Source organism: Nuphar pumila, chromosome 2, assembly GCF_984573655.1.
Source record: "Nuphar pumila chromosome 2, dmNupPumi1.hap1.1, whole genome shotgun sequence".
In the NCBI taxonomy this organism is placed as follows: Eukaryota; Viridiplantae; Streptophyta; class Magnoliopsida; order Nymphaeales; family Nymphaeaceae; genus Nuphar; species Nuphar pumila.
The window spans coordinates 66,217,789-66,243,892 of NC_143250.1; the positions used below are offsets into that span (position 1 = coordinate 66,217,789).

General features: G+C 39.7%; 1 pseudogene; it reads right to left on the reverse strand.

Moving 5' to 3' along the window:
- The window catches only part of LOC149845626 (uncharacterized), a 78,197-nt pseudogene that overhangs the window by 42,642 nt on the left and 9,451 nt on the right, over positions 1-26,104 (reverse strand).

Sequence of the window (26,104 nt, forward strand, 5' to 3'; positions counted from 1 at the left end):
ATAAAGCTTGATACTCAGTTTAAAGTTACAAAAACATTGGGCTTGGATTTGGATCTGGATCCGAATCCAGATCCAAACCCATAGCCAAAACAAAAATTGGAGTAGGACCCTGATCAAGTCCATATTTTCATAGGATCCAACAACAACACAACAACAAACAACAACAACAACTACGCCTTCATCCCAAAACAATTGGGGTCAGCGATATGAACCAAAAAAGAAATTCATTTTGGGTCTTCCACATGAATCCTTTTCCTCCAATCATTTCTATCCAACGCCATGTCCTCGGTGAGGTTCAAAGCATTCATATCCTTTCCTATCATCTCCATCCAAGTCTTCCTAGGCCTACCCCGACCTCTTTTAACTAATATATTTTCCCATTTCTCCAACCTTCTAACTGGAGCATCATTAGGCCTTCGCCGAATATGTCCAAACCACCGTAAACGATTCTCTCGCATCTTATTTTCAATGGGTGCAACACCTACCTTCTTACGTATCTCTTCGTTCCGAATCTTATCTTTTATTGTATTTCCACACATCCATCTAAGCATCCGCATCTCAGCTACACTCATTTTTTGAATATGATGTCTCTTGGCAGCCCAACATTCCGTACCATATAGTAAAGCGGGTCTAATAGTCGTCCTATAAAACTTTCCCTTCAACCGCAATGGCATTCTACGATCGCACAGCACTCCAGTAGCACTTTTCCATTTCATCCACCCAACCTTTATCCTATGATTTACATCTCCATCAATTTCTCCATACTTTTGAATGATGGATCCCAAATATTTGAAATAATCATTCACCGGTATATCTTGCTCACCAAGCTTCACTACACTCCCATCACTACTTCGTTGCTTACTAAACCGACATTCCATATATTCAGTCTTACTCTTACTCAACTTAAAACCTCTAGCTTCCAATGTCTGTCTCCATAATTCTAACTTAGCATTAACCCCAGCTCTAGACTCATCAATCAAAACAATATCATCAGCAAACAACATACACCACGGTACATTTTCTTGAATTGATCTCGTAAGCTCATCCATCACTATTGCAAATAGGAAAGGGCTTAAAGCAGATCCTTGATGTAACCCAACCGTTATCGGGAAATTGGTTGTCACCCCTCCACAAGTGCGGACATTGGTTACTACTCCTTCATACATATCTTTAATTATACTAATGTACTTGAGAGAAACACCTTTCTTCATCATTGTCCACCAGAGAACGTCCCTAGGTACTCTATCGTATGCCTTCTCTAAATCAATAAAAACCATATGCAAATCTTTGTTCCTCTCTCTATATCTTTCAATAAGTTGTCTAAGAAGATGTATAGCTTCCATAGTTGATCTTCCAGGCATAAAACCAAATTGATTCTCTGATATCATGACAACCTTCCTCAACCTAGACTCAATCACCCTTTCCCAAAGTTTCATAGTATGACTCATGAGTTTTATACCACGATAGTTTGTGCAATCTTGTATATCACCCTTATTCTTATATAAAGGCACCAAAGTACTCTTCCTCCACTCATTAGGCATCTTATTTGTTCGCCATATTTTCATAGGATCCAAATCCATAAAAATTCTGATCCTAGGCCTTGGATCCAATCGGATCCAATTCTGAATCCATCTCGACAAACTGCTAAAATTTTAGAAAAACATGATTTTTTGACCAACCAAAACTCGAATTGAGAAAAGTAAAATACCATCGCGCACAGAATTTTTAGACACATCCAATGATATATTATACGAATACCCAATTCCGAATCATGCTAAAAGATAACCCAAATTTTGCTTGAATTTCGCTTAAATTTAAAGGTCAAAAATAAAACTCTCTACCACATTTTGATTGGCTCGCCTCGACCTTGTTGATGAGACCTGGGTCAAACCCGGTCTCAAAGGTATCGGTCTAAAAATCGAGCCTCAAACAATTTTTTCTCCCAGACTTAGTCAATTTTTTTAGAATCTCAAGAAATGTCTAAGTACCAAAAAATATGTGATCTTACACTTAAAGGTCACATTATTTTTTAAACATCGTTGATGATTTTACTAGAGCCACATGGGTTTTTCTTATTAAATGAGACCTTGACCCTTGTTAAAAAAAACTAGTGTGGTTTGAAATCAATTTGATAGTCGTATTAAGAATATAAGGTTTGATAATGGCTTCGAGTTTTTCTTGAATGAAATGCAAAACTTCCTAAACGACTATGGTGTTATCCATCAACATAGTTGTGTTGCTACTCCACAACAAAATTGTATAGTTGAACGAAAACACATGCATTTATTGGAAGTCGCCAGAGCCCTTCGATTTCAAGCCAACCTTCCTATTCAATTTTGGGGTGAATACGTCCTAACCGCCGCCATCTTATTAATCACACTCTAACACCATGTCTTAAGGGTCAAACACCTTTTGAAAGGCTATTTGGAAAAAAACCCACTTTTAGTCATCTTTAGGTTTTTGGGTATCTATGTTATGCCACTAACATAGATCAACATAAAATTAAGTTCAACACGAGAGCAAAAAGATGCATATTTATTGGTTACCGCATAGAACAAAAGGCTTATAAACTTTTTTATTTAGAGTCACTAACAGATTTTTACTAGTCGTGATGCGGTTTTCTACGAAGAAATATTTCCTTTTTTCTTCTACAAAAGTAAATCCTGATGGACCTGTGTTGCCTATGTCTATAAGATGTGAGATGATGAAAGTAGCTACAACCCATTACAACCTTGCCATGATTACGATATTCTTGAAACGTCAGCCATTGTACTGCCCCAAACTGAAAACATCTTTGAAGATCCCGTTCAACTTTCCTCTCAAACTGAAACAAGTTGACCCACATCTTCTCATGAAGAAGTAAGTAGACGTTCCACAAGGATAAGAAAGCCCTCCACCAGGCTAAGGGATTTTTATTGCTCTTTTAGTTCTTCACCATCTCCAATCTCTAATTCGACTTAAGAAAAATGAAAAGGTATACGTTATCCTTTATCAAGCTATTTCTCTTTGTCAAATCTCTCACCTTCTCATAAAGCCTTTGTTGTTGCTTTGTCTACCCTACATGAACCTGAGTCCTATGATCAAGACATTCAGTTTAAACATTGGGTAGATGACATGGATTCTGAGATGCGTGCCCTACGAGATAACCACATTTGGACTATTACTTCTTTGTCTGCCGGAGTGAAACCCATTGGATGCAAATGGGTATATAAAGTGAAATTGAAGTCATATGGGACTATTGAACGTTACAAGGTCCGACTAGTAGCCAAGGGGTACTCTCAACAAGAAGATCTTAACTACGTGGAGACTTTTATCCCAGTAGCCAAGATGGTAATTGTTCACACTCTGTTTGCTATTGTTGCTGCACAAAATTGGATTTTATGTCAAATGGATGTGCACAATGCTTTTTTGCATGGTGATCTGTCTGAAGATGTGTACATGCATATTCCACCAGGATATGACACATAGGGAGAGAATTTAGTTTGTAAACTCAATAAATCCCTTTATGGTTTAAAGTAGGCACCCAGGAATTTCTTCTCAAAGTTCTTGCATGGTCTTGAAGAATTCAGTTTTAAACAGTCAAAGGCGGACTATTCCTTGTTTTTCTATTGCAAAGATCATATTTTTATGGTTGTATTGGTCTATGTTGATCACCTGATTATTATAGGAAATCATTTAGCACAAATTGAGAAGTTTAAGCAATTTTTGTCTCAACAGTTCTATATGAAGGATTTAGGAACCTTAAAATATTTTCTGGGTTTAGAAGTGGCACAATCCAAATATGGCATTTATTTGTGTCAACAAAAATATGCTCTAGAGATTGTCAATGAGATGGGTTTGTTAGGATCCAAACCCGCCGAGTTTCCTATAGAACAGAAGCATGGCCTTGATGTAGATCGTGGACCACTGCTATCCGACCCAACAAAATATTGTCGACTAGTAGGACACTTACTTTATTTAAGTATCACAAGGCTGAATGGTTCATGTTCTTAGTCGATACATGCACCAACCACATGAGCTACACTTCAATGCGACTCTTCGTGTAGTACGCTATATCAAATCCCAACCTAGACAAGGTCTTCTGTTTCAACATGGTGTCACTTTGCAACTCAATGCTTTCTGTGATTCAAACTAGGTTGCCTGCTCTCAAACTTGCCGATCTGTTACTGGCTACTGCATTTTTTTTGGTTTCAGTCCCATCTCATGGAAGACTAAGAAGCAGGTGACAATGTCTTAGTGTTCTGTCGAGTCCGAATATAGATCTATGGCAAACACTATTTGCGAGATTCTTTAGCTTAAAGGCTTGTTGCTTGATCTTCGGGTTAAGCATCCTCTCCCAATAAATATTTATTGTGATAACCAGTCAGTCCTTTATTAATATATATATATATATATATATCATCAATACCCAATAAAGGGTATTTTTGTAATTCTACCCAATAGGGGCTTTTTAGTCTTTTTTATTTTCTTTATTTTTTCTTTTTTCTTTTCTTATTTTTATTTGTCTTTTTATTGTAAAAAGCATTTGATGCTTTATGCATTGGGGGTCCCAACTAAGAGTCGTTGGACCCCCAACGGTCACAAATGTGACCGTTGGGGGCCCAACGACACCTTGTTGGACCTCCCAATGTACTCTTTCTCTCTCACTTCTTTGCTTATAAATAGTGGGGTAAACCCCTTTGTAAAGTATGGCTTCTTGAAGCCCATTTTTTGCTTTTCTAAGATCTTTATGCTTGCAAGTCATTGTTGGTTTTTGTGTATGTCCATTGTGGACTTGTTCTTTGCATTCTATGTGTGAATGTTCATTATAGGACATTGTGTTTAATTCCGCGCATTTCATTACATGGTATTCGAGTGAGGTTTATTCTCTTGATTCTTGCTATAGCTAATTGATTAGTAGTAGTTTACATATTGTATTTATTCTCCTTCTTAGTTTGTAATCCTTTTTTGAGTTCTAATGGAAGGAGAACAAAAGATTGATCTCTCTTTCAAACTTAATGGTACCAACTATATGATGTGGGCCGTGTAATGAAATATGCGGAAGAATCCAAGAATGCTAAAGCATTCACTATGTCCCACACGGACAAATGCAACAAGCATAAGAGAGGAAATCCACTAAGGGATATACGAAAGGCCTTATAAAAAGGCTACACACATGAAAAATAATATCACTATTATTGAAGAGGAGCTCTCAAGAGCAATACAACATACAAAGGGGGTTCCCCCTATTTATAAGAAAAGGAGACCAAAGGGGCTCCCAATAGAGTCGTTGGGAGCCCCCAACGGTCACAATTGTGACCGTTGGGGGCCCCAACGACTCCATTGTGGGGCCCCTTTTCGGTATCCAAAAAGCATTTTAAAAAATAAAAAAACAAAAATAAAAAACAGCAAAATAAACGAAATAAAATAAGTACCCCTATTGGGTACTTATGAAATGACCATAATACCCCTATCAGGTATTATGGTGAATATACATCTATATTTATATATATATATATATATATATAGATGTATATTATTACATATGTTTTAACACCCCCCCTCAAACTTTACGGGGGAATGACCGAAAGTTTGCCAAGGAGGAACAAGAAGCGAGGAGCAGGCAGGGCTTTGGTGAAGAAATCTGCAAGTTGATATTCTGAAGTGACATATGGCAGTGTAACTGTCCCACGAAGATATTCATCACGTACATAATGACAGTCCATTTCAATATGTTTAGGCCTCTCATGGAAAGTGTGGTTGCTGGCAATGTAGATGGCACTTTTGTTGTCGCAACAAAGCTTCGAAGCCCCGGTAATTTCGACTCCCATATCTTGAAGAAGACTTCGAAGCCACACCAACTCCATTGTAGTCGTTGCCATAGCCCTGTATTCTGCTTCAGTAGAAGACAATGAGACTTTCTGCTGTTTCTTGCACCTCCAAGCAATTAGCGAATCTCCTAGGAAAACACAAAAGCCAGTAGTTGAGATTCGATCATTTGGGTTTCCTCCCCAGTCAGCATCAGTATAAGCTAGTAAATCTAAGGAAGAGATTGAGGATAGAAATAGCCCTTTAGTCAAAGTATTTTTAATATATCGAATGATCCGGAGCACAACACTCATATGCACAGATGTAGGAGCATGCTGAAATTGGCTTGCAGAGTGCACAACATGAGCAATATCCGGCCTGGTGATAGTCAGATAGGTGAGGGAGCCTATGAGTTGCCTGTAGGGCATAGGATCATCTAGCAGAACTCCATCCTCCAGTCGTAGTTTAGCATTGATAACCTCGGGAGTCTCCACCTTTTTATCATCTGAAATCCCAGATTTGGAACATATGTCTGCAGCAAGCTTCATCTGTGACAATATATACCCTCGAGGAGAGTATGCAACTTCTATACCAAGAAAGTACCTGAGAAAACTCAGATCAGACATATCAAAATTATGTTTTAACATATTTTTAACTTTAAGAATACCACTTTCATCATTGCCAGTGATGATCATATCATCAACATAAAGCAGAAGGATGATGATACTATTACCTGCACGTTTAACAAAAAGAGCAGTGTCAGTATAACATGAGCGAAATCCTAATTGTAACATGATAGCACTAAATCTATCATACCAAGCCTTAGGGGCTTGTTTAAGACCATATAAAGCTTTTAATAACCGAAGGGTTTGACCTTGGTTAACACTGATTCCCGGCGGAGGGTCCATATATACTTCTTCATTCAACTGACCATCAAGAAAGGCATTTTTAACATCTAATTGGAATATAGGCCATTTCTTAGATGATGCTACCGCAATTAAAGTTCTAACACTTGTCATGCGAGCCACGGGAGCAAAAGTCTCCTCATAATCGATGCCATATTCTTGTGAGTATCCCTTAGCAACTAATCTAGCTTTATAACGCTCTAGGGATCCATCACTTTTAGTTTTGACTTTGTAGACCCATCGACATCCTATAGCTTTCTTATTTGGAGGAAGGTGAACTATTTCCCAAGTTTTAGCTTTATTTAAAGCATCTAGTTCAACTTTCATTGCTTCAACCCAATGAGGTATACTTTTTGCTTGATTATAATGGGAGGGTTCATAGTAAGAATGCAAGGCTATTAGACAAGCTCTATATTTAGGTGAGAGAGTTTCATATGAGACAAACCTATTAGGTGGAATTGATTCTCTAGAAGAACGCCTAAGGGAGGTCTCTTCTAGGGGTTCATTAAGCCGCAAGAATTTTTCTAAAGCACTAATAGGTTGGGCTTCCTCACGCCGAGTGTATACTTGGAGATTGTCACCATTAGTTGGTGATACATCATTATCATGAGAATCATGAGTATTTTCTAAAACTTCCGGATGACTCAAGGAGTCATCATTTGAATCTTCTAAAAGATCATTGATAAACATATAATCAATTTCATTTGATTTTTCCAATATGTCAAATCCATTTTCATCTTCTAAAAAGGTTACATCTTTGGAGACAAATAACTTATTGTTTTTATGATCAAAGCATCTATAGCCTTTTTGATTTTCACCATATCCTAAAAATACACATTCTATTGCTTTAGGTGACAATTTATCTCTTTTATGTAAAAGAACAAAGCATTTACACCCAAAAATTCGAAGACGATTGTAGTCGGGTGTCATATTAAAAAGTTTTTCATAAGGAGAGATATTGTTCAATTTTGAAGATGGCATCCTATTGATTAAATATGTGGAGGTTAACACGGCTTCGGCCCAAAATTTTTTAGGAATATTTTTAGAAATGAGTAAGGATCTAGTGGTTTCCAAAATATGCCTATGTTTTCTTTCCGCTAGACCGTTTTGTTGAGGAGTTCTTGGGCAAGATTTTTGATGACAAATGCCATGTTGTTTTAGATATGATGGAAAATCATTTGATAAGTACTCTCCACCCGAATCGGATCTAAGAATGGATATTTGACTTTGAAATTGATTTTGAACTTTTGCATGAAATTCTTTAAAGAAGTTAAAAACTTCCGATTTAAAGTTAAGAAAATAAATCCATACATATCTAGTATAATCATCAATAAAAGTAACATAATATGAATAACCACCTTTAGATAGAACCGGAGATGGCCCCCAAACATCGAAATGCACCAATTCAAAAGGTCTTGTTGTCACAAAGGATCTAATAGGAAAAGGAGTAGACTTCATTTTGCCAAAAAATGCAATCTTTGCAATTGATATTTTTTTCTTTACAAAACTTGTGTTCAAAAGGAAAAAGATACATTTTAGAGTAACTTGGATGTCCAAGCCTTTTATGCCAAGTTTCAATATTTTTGTCTTGGACATAAGTACAAAATGAGGTATTTGGAAGCATTAAATTATCCATAAAATAAAGGTCTCCCTTCCTATGGCCTTGCCCAATCCGCTTTCCGGACCGGAGATCCTGCACAAAGCACCCTTGGGATGAGAAAGATATTTCACATCTATGGTCGGCTATTTGAGAAACGGAAAAGAGGTTAAGATTTAATTTTGGAACTATTCTAACTTTTGGAACAAGGAAATTTTGAACATTTTTAGAATCAAGAGTTCCAACACCATTTATTTTGAGAAAAGTTCCATCGGCCGTAGAGACACAAGACATTTTTGAATTGGTGTGCACATTGGTTAATGCATTTTCATGAGGGGTCATGTGAAAAGAAGCTCCGGAATCTAAAATCCAAGAGTACGTACCAGGAGGTGATGATGAGGCAATTGCGGCACCGGAGGTAGAAGAAGTAGCCTTTAGAATTTGTTGGAGAGCCAAGGGAATTTGTCCAAGAGTATCTTTGAGATCCCCGTTCTTGCCGTCATCTTCTTTGGTGGATGATTCTTCAACGGAAGCCACCTTTGGCTTGAATGCTCCATTTAGCTTTGGGCAAACGGGTTTAATATGTCCCGGCTCATAACAATGATGACATATAATCATTTTTCTTCCACCACTCCCTTGCTTACCAAAATGAGGTGGTTTGTATGTTTTGACATGATTGCCGGGTTTAGATACGGCAAGAACTTCATCAATGCTTTTACCCATATTATGCCTAGTCTCTTCTTGAGTAATCTCGGCAATAGCCTCTTCTAAGGGAGGAAACGTGGATCTATGGAGAAGTGAGGATCTAACTTGTTCAAATTCGGGACGAAGCCCAAATAAAAATTGGAACAATCTATCTTGTTCCATTTGTTTTTGTCTTAGTACCACATCCTCCATAGACACCCATTTAGGCTCTAAAAGAGCCAATTTATCCCACAAAGGATTTAGAGCACTATAATAGTCTTGTATGCTCATGTCACCTTGTTTTGTGGTTCTCACTTTTTCTTGCAAAAAATAAGCTCTTGCAAGATCTTTTTGGGTAAACATACCCTTCATAAAAAACCAAGCTTCATTTGCCCGGCGGAATTTTGCAATATTTGCACATACCTTAAGTTCAACATTATTCATAAACCATGCTAGGATTTTTGCATGGTTACTCTCCCAATCTTCCATTTGATGATGATAATCTTCAATAGCCTTGAGACGAGCATCGCCTTCAAGTGCTTTCTCTTGATCTTCTTCCATCTTTGTGAGCTTAAGTTGGGGTTCCGGAATGGTCCCCATTACATAACCCCAAAGCTTCTTCCCTTTGAGATTATTCTCCATTGCGGATGCCCACATCATGTAATTTTTCCCATGGAGCTTGAATGATAGATCGATCTTGACTTCCATTGCTACAAAATGGAGGTGAGAGAGAAAAGAAAAAAAAAGGAAGTAGAGAGATACACGATTTTACCTTAGAAGATCGTATGGCTTTGATACCATGTAATGAAATATGCGGAAGAATCCAAGAATGCTAAAGCATTCACTATGTCCCACACGGACAAATGCAACAAGCATAAGAGAGGAAATCCACTAAGGGATATACGAAAGGCCTTATAAAAAGGCTACACACATGAAAAATAATATCACTATTATTGAAGAGGAGCTCTCAAGAGCAATACAACATACAAGGGGGGTTCCCCCTATTTATAAGAAAAGGAGACCAAAGGGGCTCCCAATAGAGTCGTTGGGAGCCCCCAACGGTCACAATTGTGACCGTTGGGGGCCCCAACGACTCCATTGTGGGGCCCCTTTTCGGTATCCAAAAAGCATTTTAAAAAATAAAAAACAGCAAAATAAACGAAATAAAACAAGTACCCTTATTGGGTACTTGTGAAATGACCATAATACCCCTATCGGGTATTATGGTGAATATACATCTATATTTATATATATAGATGTATATTATTACATATGTTTTAACAGGCCGCCGCCGCCATGGAGAACCTCAAGGGTAAAAAGCCTGAGGGATATGTTATGGGAACTATTCCGGAACCACAACTTCAACTCACAAAGATGGATGATGATAAGAAAAGCATTTGAAGGAAATGCTCGCATGAAGGCCATTGAAGATCACCAATCTAAAGTTGAAGATTGGGAAAGCAAACATGCAAAGATTCTTGCATGGTTCATGAACAATGTGGAGCTCAAAATTTGTGCCAACATTGCAAAATTTTGAATGGCAAACGAAGCATGGTTCTTTATGAAAGGTATGCATACTCAAAAGAACCTTTCTAGACAATTCTTCCTCCAAGAGAAAATTTGTACCATTAAGCAAGGAGAAATGGGTGTAAGAGATTACTTTAGCACCCTTGAATCCTTATGGGATGAGTTATCTCTACTAGAACCAAATTGAGTTTCTAGTGAAGATGTTGAACTACGAAGAAAACAAATGAAAAAAGAACACTTTTTCCAATTCTTACATGGGCTTAGGCTTGAATATGAACAAGTTAGATCTTCTCTATTTCATAGATCTAAGCCTCTTCCATTGAAAGATGTCATAGCTGAAATATGTCAAGAAGAAACTCGTCTTGGCATGATTAAAGGAGAAGATGAAGTTTTGGCCATGTCTAAACCCAACAATCATGTGAAAACTTACAAGCCTCTACACTTTGGAAGGCAAAATAACTATAATGGCAACTATATAAAAGTTATTTGCCATCATTGCCAAGAACCGGGTCACATAAGACCTAATTGCCCTAAGCTAAATGAAGCTTCCAAAAGTAAGGTTGCTTCCATTGAAGAAACTACTCAAAAGAAGGAGGAGCCCATCAAAGGGAAGGATTCCTTCTCTCTTGCTCAACCATCAGAGGCACTTCAAATTCTACTCAAATCGCCATCAACTTCGGGTTCCGCCATCACTTCCTCTGCTCCTCTAGGTATGTCCTCTTAGATCCTTGATTCTGGAGCTTCCTTTTATATGACACCTTTTGAGAATGGGCTATTCGACTTATGTAATAACTCAAAAACCTCTTATGTGTCAACCGCTGATGGTACATCTTTACAAGTCAAAAGTTTTGGAACTTTAAGTTTTTCCAAAGATTTATTTGTGCCAAATGTGAGAGTGGTACCTCAACTTAATTTAAACCTTCTTTCTGTTTCTCAAATATGTGATCATGGATGTGAAATCTCCTTCTCAACTAAGGGTTGCTCTATACAGGATCTTTGGTCCAGAAAGCAGATTGGGCAAGGCCATAGGAGGGGGGATCTCTATTACATGAGCAACTTGAAACTTCCAACCAACTCTTTTTGGAACCATGTCTAAGACAAAAATATTGAAACTTGACACCAAAGACTTGGACATCCAAGTTTCTCAAAAATGTACTCATTTTCCTTTGGAAAGAAATTTTGTAATGAGAAATGTTTTGTTTGCAAGAATTGCATTTTTGGAAAAATAAAATCTACTCCTTTTTCAAATAGAACCTTTGTGTCCAAAAGACCATTTCAGTTAGTTCATTCGAACGTGTGGGGCCCTTCTTCGGTCATATCGAAAGGAGGATACTCTTATTATGTTACATTCATTGATAACTACACTAGATATGTGTGAATTTATTTTCTCAACCTAAAATCTGATGTATTTACCTTTTTTAAGAAATTTCATATGATAGTCAAAAATCAATTTTTAAGTAATATCTCTACTCTTAGATCCGATTTTGGTGGAGAGTACCTATCAAATGAATTTCAAAATTATTCAGAAACAAATAAAATTTGTCATAAAAAATCTTGTCATAGAACTTCTCAACAAAATGGTCTAGCCGTAAGAAAGCATAGACACATTTTGTAAACTACTAGGACACTTTTTATTTCCAAAGAAATTCCAAAAAGTTATTGGGACGAAGCCGCTGTAACATCAACTTACTTGATAAATAGAATGATATCTTCATCCTTACAAAATACATCTCCATATAAAAAACTATTTGAAAGAATACCTGATTTTAATAGATTAAGAATTTTTGGGTGCAAAAGCTTTGTTCTTTCATATAAAAGAGATAAATTATTTTCTAAAGCTATTGAATGTGTTTTCTTAGAATATAGAGAAAATAAAAAAGGTTTTAGATGCTTCGACCTCAAAAGCAACAAACTACATGTTTCTAAAGATGTAACCTTCTTAGAAAATGAAAATGGTTTTGAGAAAACTAAAGATATTGATGAAAGCAAATATGCTTTCTTGTTTGATATTCTTCCTCAAGAAGATGTGACTCCTCAAGAAGAGGTAATTTTTAATGATTTGTTGGATGATCAAGAGGATATTCCTCTTAACAATGTTTAAAATGAAAGTGATGTCATTGAAAGTAGACCAATTCAAACCTATGTTAGGCGTGGTCAACAAGTTCCCATAAATGCCTTAGAAAAATACTCTCAAGGTTCCAACATATAAGAAACCTATTTAAGAAGATCTGGATGAATCTCCAATCCTCCTAATAGGTTTGTTTTCTATGAGTCTCTAACACCAAAATATAGGGCGTGTCTAATTGTGTTACACTCTTTTCATGATCCATCTCATTATAATGAAACAAAAAATAGTCCCCAGTGGGTTGAAGTCGTGAATTTAGAACTTAGTGCCCTTGAAAAGGTAAAAACTTGGGAAATAACCTCATTACTCACTGAAAAGAAATCTATTGGATGCAGATGGGTCTTCAAAATCAAAACTAAAAGTGATGGGTCATTAAAACGCTATAAAGCCTGGTTGGTAGCCAAATAATACGCCCAAGAATATAGCATTGACTATGAAGAGACTTTCTCTCTCATAGCTAAAATAACTAGTGTTAGGACTCTTATTACGGTTGCTTCAGTTAAAAAATGGCCTATTTATCAATTAGATGTTAAGAATACATTCCTAAATGGTGAATTGAATTAAGAGGTCTACATGAATCCTCCACCAAGAGTATGTATTGGTAAAGATAAAATTCTCAAACTTAACAAAATATTATATGGATTAAAACAAACTCCACAGGCTTGGCATGATAGATTTAGCAAAGTAATGACAAGTTTAAACTTTTGTTCATGTTATACTGACACTGTTTTGTTTGTGAAAAGTGCAGGGTCCTCAGTAGTTATTCTACTGCTTTATGTTGATGATATGATCATCATTGAAAGTGATGAGCAAGGAATTAATGATATTAAGAAAGTTTAAAAAAAAATTTGACATGTTTTGATCTTGGTTTCTTAAGATATTTTTTAGGTATTGAAGTAGCATACTCTCCCCAATGGTACATTCTCTCTCAGATGAAACTTGTTGCTGACATTTGTTCAAAGTCTGACATTTCATATAACAAGAAGACAGAAACCCCTGAAGTTATCAATGCAAAGTTGAGGTTGGAAGATGAAACTCTTCTTGAAGATCCCACTCCCTACCGCCAACTAGTTGGGTCTCTGACATACCTATCCATCACTCGGCCAGACATAGCTCATGCAGTTCACTAAGCCAGTCTGTTTCAACATGCACCTACAACCGTGCACATAAGCTCAATCTTAAAAATAGTCAGATACATTAAAAATATCATAACTAAGGGAGTTTTTCTTTTCTCTTCTTCATCACTTGATTTAATTGCTTATACTGATGCTGATTGGGGAGGAAATCCCAATGACAGAGTCTCAACTACTAGTTTTGTGTATTCTTAGATGACTATGATGTCCTGGAGATGCAAGAAGAAGCACAAAGTATCAGTATCTTCAACAGAAGCAGAGTATCGTGCAATGACCACTACAACCATGGAGCTTGTGTGGCTTAGAAGTCTCCTCAGTGATATGGGGATAGTCATCTCTACACCTTCAAAGATGTGTTGTGACAACAAAAAAAATTTATATCGCAAGTAACCACACCTTTCATGAGCGTACTAAACACATTGAGATGGACTGCCGTTCGTGATGAACACCGAAGATGAACCATAGCATTGCCGTACATTACATCCGAGTGCCAGTTTGTGGACTTTTTCACCAAAGCACTTGTTGCTCCTCGTTTTATGTTTCTTCTCAACAAGCTTTCGATCATATCCCTGTAAAGCTTGAGGGAGGGTGTTAAAATATATGTAATTCATATATATATATATATATATATATATATATATATATATATATATATATATATATATATCATCAATACATGATAAAGGGTATTTCTGTAATTCTACCTAATAGGGACTTTTTAGTCTTTTTTATTTTCTTTATTTTTTCCTTTTTCTTTTCTTATTTTTATTTTTGTCTTTTTATTGTAAATAGCATTTAATGCTTTATGCATTGGGGGTCCCAACTAAGAGTTGTTGGGCCCCCAACCGTCACAACGACACCTTGTTGGACCTCCCAATGTACTCTCTCTCATTCCTTTCACTCTCTCTCTCTCTCACTTCTTTGCTTATAAATAGTGGGGTAAACCCCTTTGTAAAGTATGGCTTCTTAAAGCCCATTTCTTGCTTTTATAAGATCTTTATGTTTGCAAGCCATTGTTGGTTTTTGTCTATGTCCATTTTGGACTTGTTCTTTGCATTCTATGTGTGAATGTCTATTATAGGACATTGTGTTTAATTCCGCGCATTTCATTACACCCTTCACATCGCAGCTAATCCAGTTTTTCATAAATGGACCAAGCACATTGACATTGATTGTCATGTGGTTCGCGATCAACTCATGCTTGGAACTATACACACTTGTTATATCTGCAGCAAGGATCAAATAGCTGATCCTTTCACAAAAGCACTTGGACATGATTTTTTTCAGCACTTGGTTTGCAAACTGAGCGTTCAAGATATTCATGCCACAGTTTAAGGGGGAGTCTTAGCAGCTTATCCTAAAAGCATCATTTGAGGAGATATCATTAACGATCAGTCATCGTTAACGATATCAACTCAATTTTATCATTTGAGGAGATATTGATATTCATGCCATCATTTGAGGAGATATCGTTAACAATCTATCATCGTTAACAATATCAACTTAATCTTTATCATTTGAGGAGATATCTTAACGATATCAAGATATCTTTATCATTTTTTTGTTGTAACAAAATGTTAGGTAGATAACGATAACAGAGGCTACTATTTAGTTGTAATGTTTTTTTTATTCTCTATTTATTTGTATCATTAAAAGTTGAGATTTCAAAGAAATACAAAAGTGATATTTTTCGTGTCTTCAACTTCACACATACCTATTATTAAGTAAACTAGAGAACCATTGAAGGCAAAATCATCAATCAAAGAAATAAAAGGATCCCAAGCAGTAAAATAATAATGTTCAGGTTATCTTTTTTTAGAACAATAAAACTTATTATAGATGTAGAAAATAAAGCAGAAGTGACCTACTGTTAACATGAAGATCCATATGTGTTCATAATTGGGGCATTTTCGCTGGTGTTATTATGTTGATTGCAATCATTGCACAGGTTGGGTATGTTGCAACTTGTAACTGCACACTTTGTTTGGTTCATGTATACCAGTGTCATATGCTGTAATTTATTTTTGTTTTGAACATTGTTTGTGATCTGCCTAAATTAGGACTTCATTATATTCAGAACACGTTAGGTACCACCTCTCACCTTGAAACATTGTTAGAGGTCAAGAGACATCTGCTGCACAATCTTTTCCCCTTCAAATATCATCAAGATACCAATATTTAAATGGTATCACAGCCACACATATCAGTGACTTTCCCCCTTCCTTGGTAATAGCAATGCTTAGCTCAGTTCCTTGCTTTCAGTAAGCACACGCTCATTTATTGATGATGAAGTTACTGTGGGAAAATTGCAAAAAAAAAAATAGACCTGGGACCTCTTAATCATACACAAATTCTCAAGATGCTACAAGGAGTGATGAATCTAAAATAATCTGTGCTCTAGAGAAAGGGAAGACCTTGGCCGAACTGATTGTTGATTACCAATACTAGAATAGTACTATGTGTAAGGCATAAGAATTTTGTCTGCCTATGATACACAAATGCAAACAGATGAAAGAAATGATTACATGTCAAAAATATAAAACAGTTTCGACAAACTTACTCCAAGAAGAAGTTCAAAGCTAATAAGATAACAAGTATAGCATAAAACATAAAGATGTAAAATGACTATATAAGATGGCAATACTATAAGGGGATATGGAAAGTGCGCCAACGGTCATGGATGAATCTTATACGAACCTTAATTGTGGAGTCTAAAAGTGCAACAACAATATATTTAGAATCATGGCTAACCCTGACTACAAGGGCATCATCATTCATCTTCAAAGTCCTTGTGTGATGCACAATTAATTGCTTAGATGCTTGCACAGAAAGAGCAAAAGAATAAAAGTTAAACCGAAGGAGAAAGTGAGCATGAGCCATTGAGTCTGAAATAGTCTACAACAGTAATGACCTAAATTAAACAAATATCCAGCATCATAAAAACAAACATTATGATATCAAACATGAATAGAATAAAAAGCTTGGGTCACTGATATGATATGCATGTCCAGATAAGTACATAACAAACTGCTCGATACATGTAAAAACCGTAAGTTTTGCCATTTAAATTTTGGGGAAAACATGCAATTTGGACCTTAGATCCATATTTCGGATCTCGGACCCATAAATGGGTATCGATGCATAGCTTAGGGCTTTTAAAAAAAATAAAAATAAAAAATAAAAAATAAATATATATATATATATATATATATATATATATATATATATATATATATATGTAAATTAACGTTTGTAATACAGCGAGATATGTATGGCGAACTCGCGGATCCACAGTTGGATCCATTTGGATCCAACTCGTGGACCCATTTTCGTTAAGAAATAGGCGTAGACCCAACTCGGGGTCGGTTACCGGGTCCCGGGTCCGGACCCGGGTCGCCCCTGTGTGTCGAGTAAAAAGAAAAAGGGGGCAACCCGATAAGGGTTGCCCGATTTTTCTGAAAAAGGGGAAAGTGAGAAGGGGGAGGGTTAGGGTGCTGAGAGTAAACCCTAACCCCTATCGTGTGAGGGGAAAAAGGGAAAGGTGAGCCGCAGCCTCCGGCGAAAGGGGAACGACCTCCACCAAATTCGGAAGGCTTCCTCCTTTAAGATGGCAGGTTGGTATCCCCTTCCCCTTTACCTCTCTATTTTCGCCCCAAATCTCTCTCACTCTCCTCGTTTTAGTGCGTTGCTGGAGCCACACCACCGGCAACTCCCCAACTGCGGCAGACGTGCGCACCTCCCTTGGCAAGCGACGGTCCTTCCTCCTCCTCGTTGTTTCCCTACAGCCGGAGCTCGATAGTGGGGGTGGGATCGACCTCAGCCGATCTCTCTCTAGTAAGCTGCATCCGATCATCCGGATTTGCGAAACAAGGTACGGGTACCTCTTTTTGTTTTCAAATGGGGCATCGGTGGAGGTTCGATTTCATGCAGCAGTCGATGGAAAATCGTGGAGAACAGTTCCACTGTTACTCCCTTGCACCTTCTGTGCTTTTGATGTATAGAAAAAAAGGAAAAGAAATTTTCAGTTGCAAAATAAGTATGCTGTTGATTGCTGGCAGCATACACAGGCCCACACTGGGCCTGTGTATATGTTGCTAAGCCCAGCCAACAAGGTCGGCTGGGCTGGGGCAGGTGGGTGTATGCTTTTGAACCCAGCCGACAGGGTCGGCTGGGCTGGGTGTTCTTCTCCCTTTCAAAAAAAAAAAAAAATATATATACATGACATTTTTACAGGTAATGTGCGTAAATAACAGTTCTTTTAATGTTGTTCTTGTTGACAGCATACACAGACCCATATTGGGCCTGTGTATATGTTGTTAAGCCCAGCCATCAAGGTCGGCTGGGCTGGGCAGAGTTGCAACAACAAAAAAAAAAAATCAGTTCCTTGTCGCAGGTATGCTGTTCTTTTTGACAGCACACACAGGCCCAAACTGGGCCTGTGCACATGCTGGTGGACCCAGCCGACAGGGTCGGCTAGGTTGGGCTGGGTGTTTTTCATCTATATAAAAAAAAAAAAAAAAAAAAATCTATAACAAAGATGCTTAAGCTGTTGGATTATGTTATGGTCAGTAAGAGAAGGATGGGATTTAAGTTATAAGCCCTTTTGGGCTGATTTGTGTTTTCATGTATCGATATGATAATCATGTTTAATCATGTTTTTTTTTAGATAACAAGTCTCAAGTTGTATTTTTCCTTATACATGAATATATCACTATGATGCATCTGTGAATCATACAATGTATGTTCCCTTTCAAACCGAATCAAGTGAACTCTCTTTGTGATCCATCCTAATCTTCCATTATGAATATAAATATTTTCTTAGCTTCTGATCCATCCTTGTTGACCCATTTTGCGTTTTCGTATATCGATATGAAATTTTATGGAAAAACATTCGGATTTATCATGCTGTTAGGCATTCTTATTTTAATTTGAATGGTTGGAAAATATTGATATTGTTTAAATGAATTGGCATCAGATTTATCATGCTGTTAGGCATTCTTATTTTAATTTGAATGGTTGGAAAATATTGATATTATTTAAATGAATTGGCATCAGATTTATCATGCTGTTAGGCATTCTTATTTTAATTTGAATGGTTAGAATGAGATGATGATTCATCCATGGTTTAATTCTGATGTCTTAGAAATTAAAGATGGTATTGAAATTGTGATCCCTGTATTAGTATTCCGGTGATCAAAATGAATCATCGAGGGTTTGGTAAACCCGAGTTGTGAGAATATTTTCCCTTACTCATTTCAATGCATTTCAAAGATCATGCTTCATAAAATATTTCAGCTTTATTGCACTGTTCTATATGTTTCCACAGGCCGGAGTCCTGTGATGGCTCTCGCGAGGTAGATGTGAGCTTTTATCTTTCCTTTTGCATATTATGTTGCAAAACTTAAGAAATTAAATTTTAAATAAAAGAAATAATAAAGCACAGTGTAATATACCTTCTGGGATCACCCATCTGGAGAATGGGGATCTTAGAAATCCGGTCTTGGGGAGACTGTGAGGATACAAAACTCCGTGTGCTTAATTTTGGTCCCCTGAACCCGATATTGAGGTTCCTTCTCCTGGCCACGGTTTTAGGGAGAGTCCGCCACTTTACCCGGGAGTGGTGTGTTTGACACAGCTGTTGTTTTTGGTACCAAGGAAGTGGCACTTGTGGGCGTGGGGTGTCCCTTGTGTCCCCGACATTAGATGTGGAGGTCTAATGTTCCGAAGGTGATTCGGTCGAGGGTTAAGTTGGAACCCAGTAATAAACTATAAATTGTGTGCTAAGCTACCCTGGGAACCTAACTTAACCTCGGGGTTTGTACCCGTTTGGTGTATCCGCGGGCAACGGTAATTGAAAAGAGAAACTTAAAGTTGTATGCATTTAATAGGGCATGCATAAGGAAACAAGAGACTTAAATGGAAGATAATAAAATGATTCATGCATTGCATAAAAGACATGCATTTTTCCTGTTATGCATTAGATCATGCATACTTTAATGGTTTCCTTACTCAGTACATGAGGGTATGAGGGTAAGTGTTGAATGTTTAATTTTTGTTGCATGCTGAAATTTTAGTAGATGCTGCTGCTTTACTGTCCTTGCATGCTTAGCAATTATGATTGTTGCATGAATAAATTCTCAGTTGCTATAAACTGTCTTGTATGCAATTCCATTAATTGTTACATGATATCTCATCTTCATTCTTTATCTCACTTGTTTCATTAAGAAGTAGCTGTGCTCAGGATTTCGATTCTGACACCCTACTTCGTTGGTTTTTCGCAGAAACAGGTGATCAGTGAAGTCAACAACTACTGCGAGGGCGCGAGAGTCACAACGAGTTTTGACAGTCTTCTTTGTGGACAGAGTGGCTCTTCGTTTTGTTTTTTTTTTAATCTAGTGTTATTGTTATTTGCTTATTGTCATCAGTAGTTACTTGAGTCAGACACTTTATTTTTGAGATTAGTTTTTAATTCATGAATAAAGGTAATGGTTAGTTATGGATGTTAATTGCAAGTTCCTTTGTGGGTTGTGGCTATCCAGTTGGAATTGGAACTGTGAGGACCCCGGGTCTCTGGGAAGTTTTCCGCACTGTTTTAGAAAAAAAAAAAATTTTCCGCATTTTCAAAGGGGATGAGTTGGGGTCGTTACAGGTTTGGTATCGGAGCCACCACAAATACTTGCAATTTTATTGTCTTTTAATGTTTAATTCTCATAATTGGTATGTGAGCCTGTCCTGAAGCGTCAACAAGTTGTGACTCGTCCTCCAGAGCAGTCTTCTTCACTGGTATGTTGCTTAATACTTTTGCTTACTTTATAAGTCCTATGTGATTATGTTACTTAAAATTTAATGTTCTTTGGTGTGAATTAAAAGTCTGATATGATTCGGGAACGAATATTGTTCATGATCAACCCTAAAGGGGTAGTGTCAATAATAGTCTAATTGGGAAAAAGGTGGTGCATTGTAGATGTCGCATTATACCTGTAGAGGCGCTTCGTCTTCTACTGCTGCTCCCACGAACTGGCAGGAGGAAAGAGATTTCATGATGGAGACCATCCATACCCTAACAGAGACTATGGCAGCACAAGCTGCACAAACGGCCCAAGCAGCACAGGCTGCACAGGCAGCTGCATAGGCAGCCGTGCAGGCAGCGACTCGTGACCCTCCGGTCAACATCGTTCCCAACGCAGGTGGCGTTTCGTTCGAGAGGTTTCTGAAGTTGGACCCGCCTTCCTTTTCAGGAAAGGCAGACCCGGAGGCTGCCGAGAGATAGGTCGAGGAGATTGAGAGGGTGTTTGACGTCTTACTTGTCCCTGAGGAGAGAAAGACACCATTTGGCACGTACCGCTTAAAGGGCGATGCCATGAACTGGTGGGACACCCTGCGAAGGGTGAAATTTGCTGATTGGGATGAGATTCCTTGGGAGACGTTCAGGGAGGAGTTTCTGGACGCCTACTTTCCCCCTTACGCCGAGTAGCAGATGCAACAAAGGTTCCTCGATCTGACTCAGGGGACCATGAGTCTAGTGGAATACACTACTAAGTTCCGGAGTCTTGAGAAGTATAGCCCAAACCTCTTCAAGAATTAGAAGGCAAGGGTGGCTAGATTCGTGCGTGGACTGAAGGACGAGTTACGGACTCGTGTGCTCGGGGGTCGTCCTTCTACCCTGGCCGAGGCGATCGAGTCGGCCACCGTACTGACCGAGGACTGGGAACGATCCAAAGGTGGTTTTCAGAAGAAGGGTGGCAGCGGAGGAGGTTCTTCAGGAGGGACCAGGAAGAATCCTCCAACAGGAGGGGGAGTGCAGAACGGGAAGAAGCAGCGGACCTGGGACGGGCGACAGCAGGGCGCGCAACAGGGCCGACCTCAGCCGCGGAGGCAACAAGGGAAGGCCCAACCGGCATGTCGCAGATGTGGCAAGAATCATCCATTAGGTTTTTGCCCATCGTTTAAGGGGGTATGCTACCAGTGCCAACAGCCAGGGCATATTGCCCCCTTCTGTCCGAACAAGCCTGCGGTTCCGGGTGGACAGCCGCAACAACCACAGCAGCAGAGGCCTCAACAGCAGCAGGGTCAGCGCAAGACCAATGGACGGGTCTACGCAGCGACAACAACCTCCCAGGATGATCAGGCTGATCTGATCGAAGGTATATTCTTAGTCGCCGAACACTTTGCACGTGTTATGTTTGATTCGGGTGCAACACACAACTTTATTTCCTCTTCGTTTGCAAAGTTGCTTGATTTGGTTCCATCTAGCCTCGAAAGGGCTCTTGATGTGATGTCACCTATGGGTGCATCCTCTTCCTGCGGGAAGTATTTTCCGTCCATAGGTGTGGTGATAGAAGGCCATGAGTTGTCGGCCGATTTGGTCATTTTGGATATGACATTCTATGATGTCATCTTGGGCATGGACTGGTTGTCCAAGCATAATGCGACCCTCCAGTGTCGAGGCAGGAAGGTAATCTTGGAGCACCCCAATTTGTCGGCATTGTTGTGCCATTCGACAAGACCAACCGGTGGGGTGAAGATCGTGTCAGCTTTGAAGGTCTCCAAGTACCACAAGAAGGGTTGCATGGTATTCTTGGCCAGTGTTTCTGCTCAAGACAGTCAGGCGCCGTCCTTGGAGCAGTTAGACGTTGTCCGCGAATTCTCGGATGTTTTTCCCGAGAATTTGCCGGGTTTGCCTCCGCATCGAGAAATTGAGTTCTCGATCGAGCTAGTGCCTGGTACAGCACCAGTTTCTCACGCTCCGTATCGCATGGCACCTGCTGAGTTAGGGGAACTGAAAAAGCAGTTGCAGGAGCTTCTTGACAAAGGATTTATTAGACCGAGTGTATCCCCTTGGGGTGCCCCGGTCCTCTTTGTTAAGAAGAAGGATGGTTCAATGCGACTCTGTATTGACTACCGCATGTTGAATCAAGTAACGGTGAAAAACAAATATCCTTTGCCTAGGATCGATGATTTATTTGATCAGTTGAGAAGGGCCAAGGTGTTCTCGAAAATCGATCTTCGTTCAGGATATTATCAGTTGAGGATTAAAACCGAAGATATTCCTAAGACAGCGTTCAGGTCCAGATATGGGCATTATGAATTTCTAGTGATGTCTTTTGGACTTACAAATGCCCCTGCGGCATTTATGGATCTGATGAACCGGGTTTTCAAGTTGTGGCTGGATTCTTTTGTCATCGTGTTCATAGATGACATTCTGATATATTCGGAGAGTGTGGAAGATCACCGAGAGCATTTGCGACTCGTGCTGCAGACACTGAGAGAACATCAGCTTTATGCTAAATTCTCAAAGTGTGAGTTTTGGATCGATAGGGTGATGTTTCTTGGTCACGTGATATCCGAGAGAGGTGTAGAGGTTGATCCAGCAAAGGTGGAAGCCGTTTTGTCATGGGAACAACTGAAGACGGTGACAGACATTAGGAGTTTCTTGGGATTGGCGGGTTATTATCGTCGATTCATTCAAGATTTCTCGCGTATAGCGGCTCCGATGACTCGGTTGTTGCAGAAAGGAGTGAAGTTCGAATGGTCCTCTCGCTGCAAAGACAGTTTCCAAGAGTTAAAAAAACGGTTGACCACAGCGCCGGTGTTGACATTGCCTTCCGGGGCGGGTGGTTTTGTGGTATATAGTGATGCGTCAGGGACCGGACTGGGTTGTGTCCTTATGCAACATGGAAAGGTCATAGCATACGCTTCCCGACAGCTAAAGGTGCATGAGAAGAATTATCCCACACACGACTTGGAGTTAGCGGCAGTAGTTTATGCGTTGAAGATGTGGCGCCACTACCTTTATGGGGAAATGTTTGAGGTCATGTCTGACCACAAGAGCCTCAAATATATCTTCACCCAGAGGGACTTGAATTTGAGGCAACGTAGGTGGTTGGAATTCCTAAAGGATTACGACTTCTCCATCGCTTACCATCCGGGTAAGGCGAATGTGGTGGCTGATGCGCTTAGTAGAAAGGCGTCAATCACAGCAGCTAGCTTAATTGGGCGCAGTTGGAATCTAGTCGAGGAGTTCGTACAATGGCAACCTTTTTCTGACGACTCCGAACGCATCCTTTGTGCCGGGATGCAGGCCCGACCAGAGATCATAGATCGAATTGAGGAACTCCAATCAGAAGATCCGGACTTTGAAAAGTTGTGCGAAAGTGCTCAGAAGCCAGAAGCGCAGTTTCGCCGGGAATAGGGCGGAACCATTATGTTCGGGGACCGATGGTGGGTTCCAAAAGCGTTACGGGAAGAGCTGATGAGTGAAGCTCACAAGTCAAAGTATTCCGTTCACCCTGGTTCCACCAAGATGTTCAAAGATCTTCAGAGGACGTACTGGTGGAATGGGATGAAACGGGACATCGCGGAGTTCGTATCTCGGTGTCTTACTTGCCAACAAGTGAAGATTGAACACCAGAGACCGGGTGGACTTTTGCAGCCTCTTGAGATTCCAGAATGGAAGTGGGATGATATCTCAATGGACTTCATCGTAGGGCTGCCTAAGACCCGACGACAACGAGATGCCATATGGGTGATTGTGGATCGTTTGACAAAGAGTGCTCATTTTCTTCCGATCAAGATTAGTCAAAGCTTGGAAAGCTTGGCCGATCTCTACGTAGAGGAGATTGTTAGGCTTCACGGAGTGCCTCGTTCGATAGTGTCAGATCGGGATCCGAGATTCACATCTCGATTTTGGCGCCAGCTTCAGAAAGCCCTTGGCACTACCTTAAAGTTTAGTACTGCTTTTCATCCACAGACAGACGGGCAGTCAGAACGAACGATTCAAACGCTCGAGGATATGTTGAGAGCGTGCGCTTTGGATTGGGCAGGAGATTGGGACAAACATGTGAAGCTTGCAGAGTTTTCTTATAACAATAGCTTTCATGCTAGTATTGGTATGGCCCCGTATGAGGCACTGTATGGCCGACCGTGTAGATCTCCGGTTTGTTGGGATGAGGTTGGAGTAAGAGCAGTAGAGTCTCCAGGAATCGTCCAGCACTATGCGGATCAGGTGCGTTTAATTCGACAAAGGTTGATTGCAGCTCAAAGTAGGCAAAAAAGTTATGCCGATCAGCGGCGTAGAGAGCTCAGTTTTGAGGTAGGCGATCACGTGTTCGTTCGAATCTCGCCTACGAAAAGTGTCTTCCGGTTTGGAAAGAAAGGAAAGTTGAGTCCTAGGTACGTCGGACCTTTCGAAGTCCTTGGACGTGTCGGAGAGACGGCATATCGGGTAGCACTTCCTCCTCAGTTCTCGCAGATTCATGATGTTTTTCATGTCTCGATGTTGAGAAAGTACATGCCTGACCCTTCACACGTAATTCATTATGAGGCGATCGAGGTACAACCTGACTTAACTACGGACGAGAAGCCGATAGAGATTGTAGAACGCCAGGAAAGGGTACTACGCAGTAGGACGATTCCGTTCGTAAAGGTGCGATGGCAGCATCATGGGCTAGATGAATGCACTTGGGAGCCTGAGACAGACATGCGTCATCATTACCCTCTTTTATTTGGTACGTGCTAATTTCGGGGACGAAATTCTTTTAAGGGGGTAGGGATGTAAAAACCGTAAGTTTTGCCATTTAAATTTTGGGGAAAACATGCAATTTGGACCTTAGATCCATATTTCGGATCTCGGACCCATAAATGGGTATTGATGCATAGCTTAGGGATTTAAAAAAATAAATAAATAAATAAATAAATAAATAAAAATATATATATATATATATATATATATATATATGTAAATTAACGTTTGTAATACAGCGAGATATGTATGGCGAACTCACGGATCCACAGTTGGATCCATTTGGATCCAACTCGTGGACCCATTTTCGTTAACAAATAGGCGTAGACCCAACTCGGGGTCGGTTACCGGGTCCCGGGTCCGGACCCGGGTCGCCCCTGTGTGTCGAGTAAAAAGAAAAAGGGGGCAACCCGATAAGGGTTGCCCGATTTTTCTGAAAAAGGGGAAAGTGAGAAGGGGGAGGGTTAGGGTGCTGAGAGTAAACCCTAACCCCTATCGTGTGAGGGGAAAAAGGGAAAGGTGAGCCGCAGCCTCCGGCGAAAGGGGAACGACCTCCACCAAATTCGGAAGGCTTCCTCCTTTAAGATGGCAGGTTGGTATCCCCTTCCCCTTTACCTCTCTATTTTCGCCCCAAATCTCTCTCACTCTCCTTGTTTTAGTGCGTTGCTGGAGCCACACCACCGGCAACTCCCCAACTGCGGCAGACGTGCGCACCTCCCTTGGCAAGCGACGGTCCTTCCTCCTCCTCGTTGTTTCCCTACAGCCGGAGCTCGATAGTGGGGGTGGGATCGACCTCAGCCGATCTCTCTCTAGTAAGCTGCATCC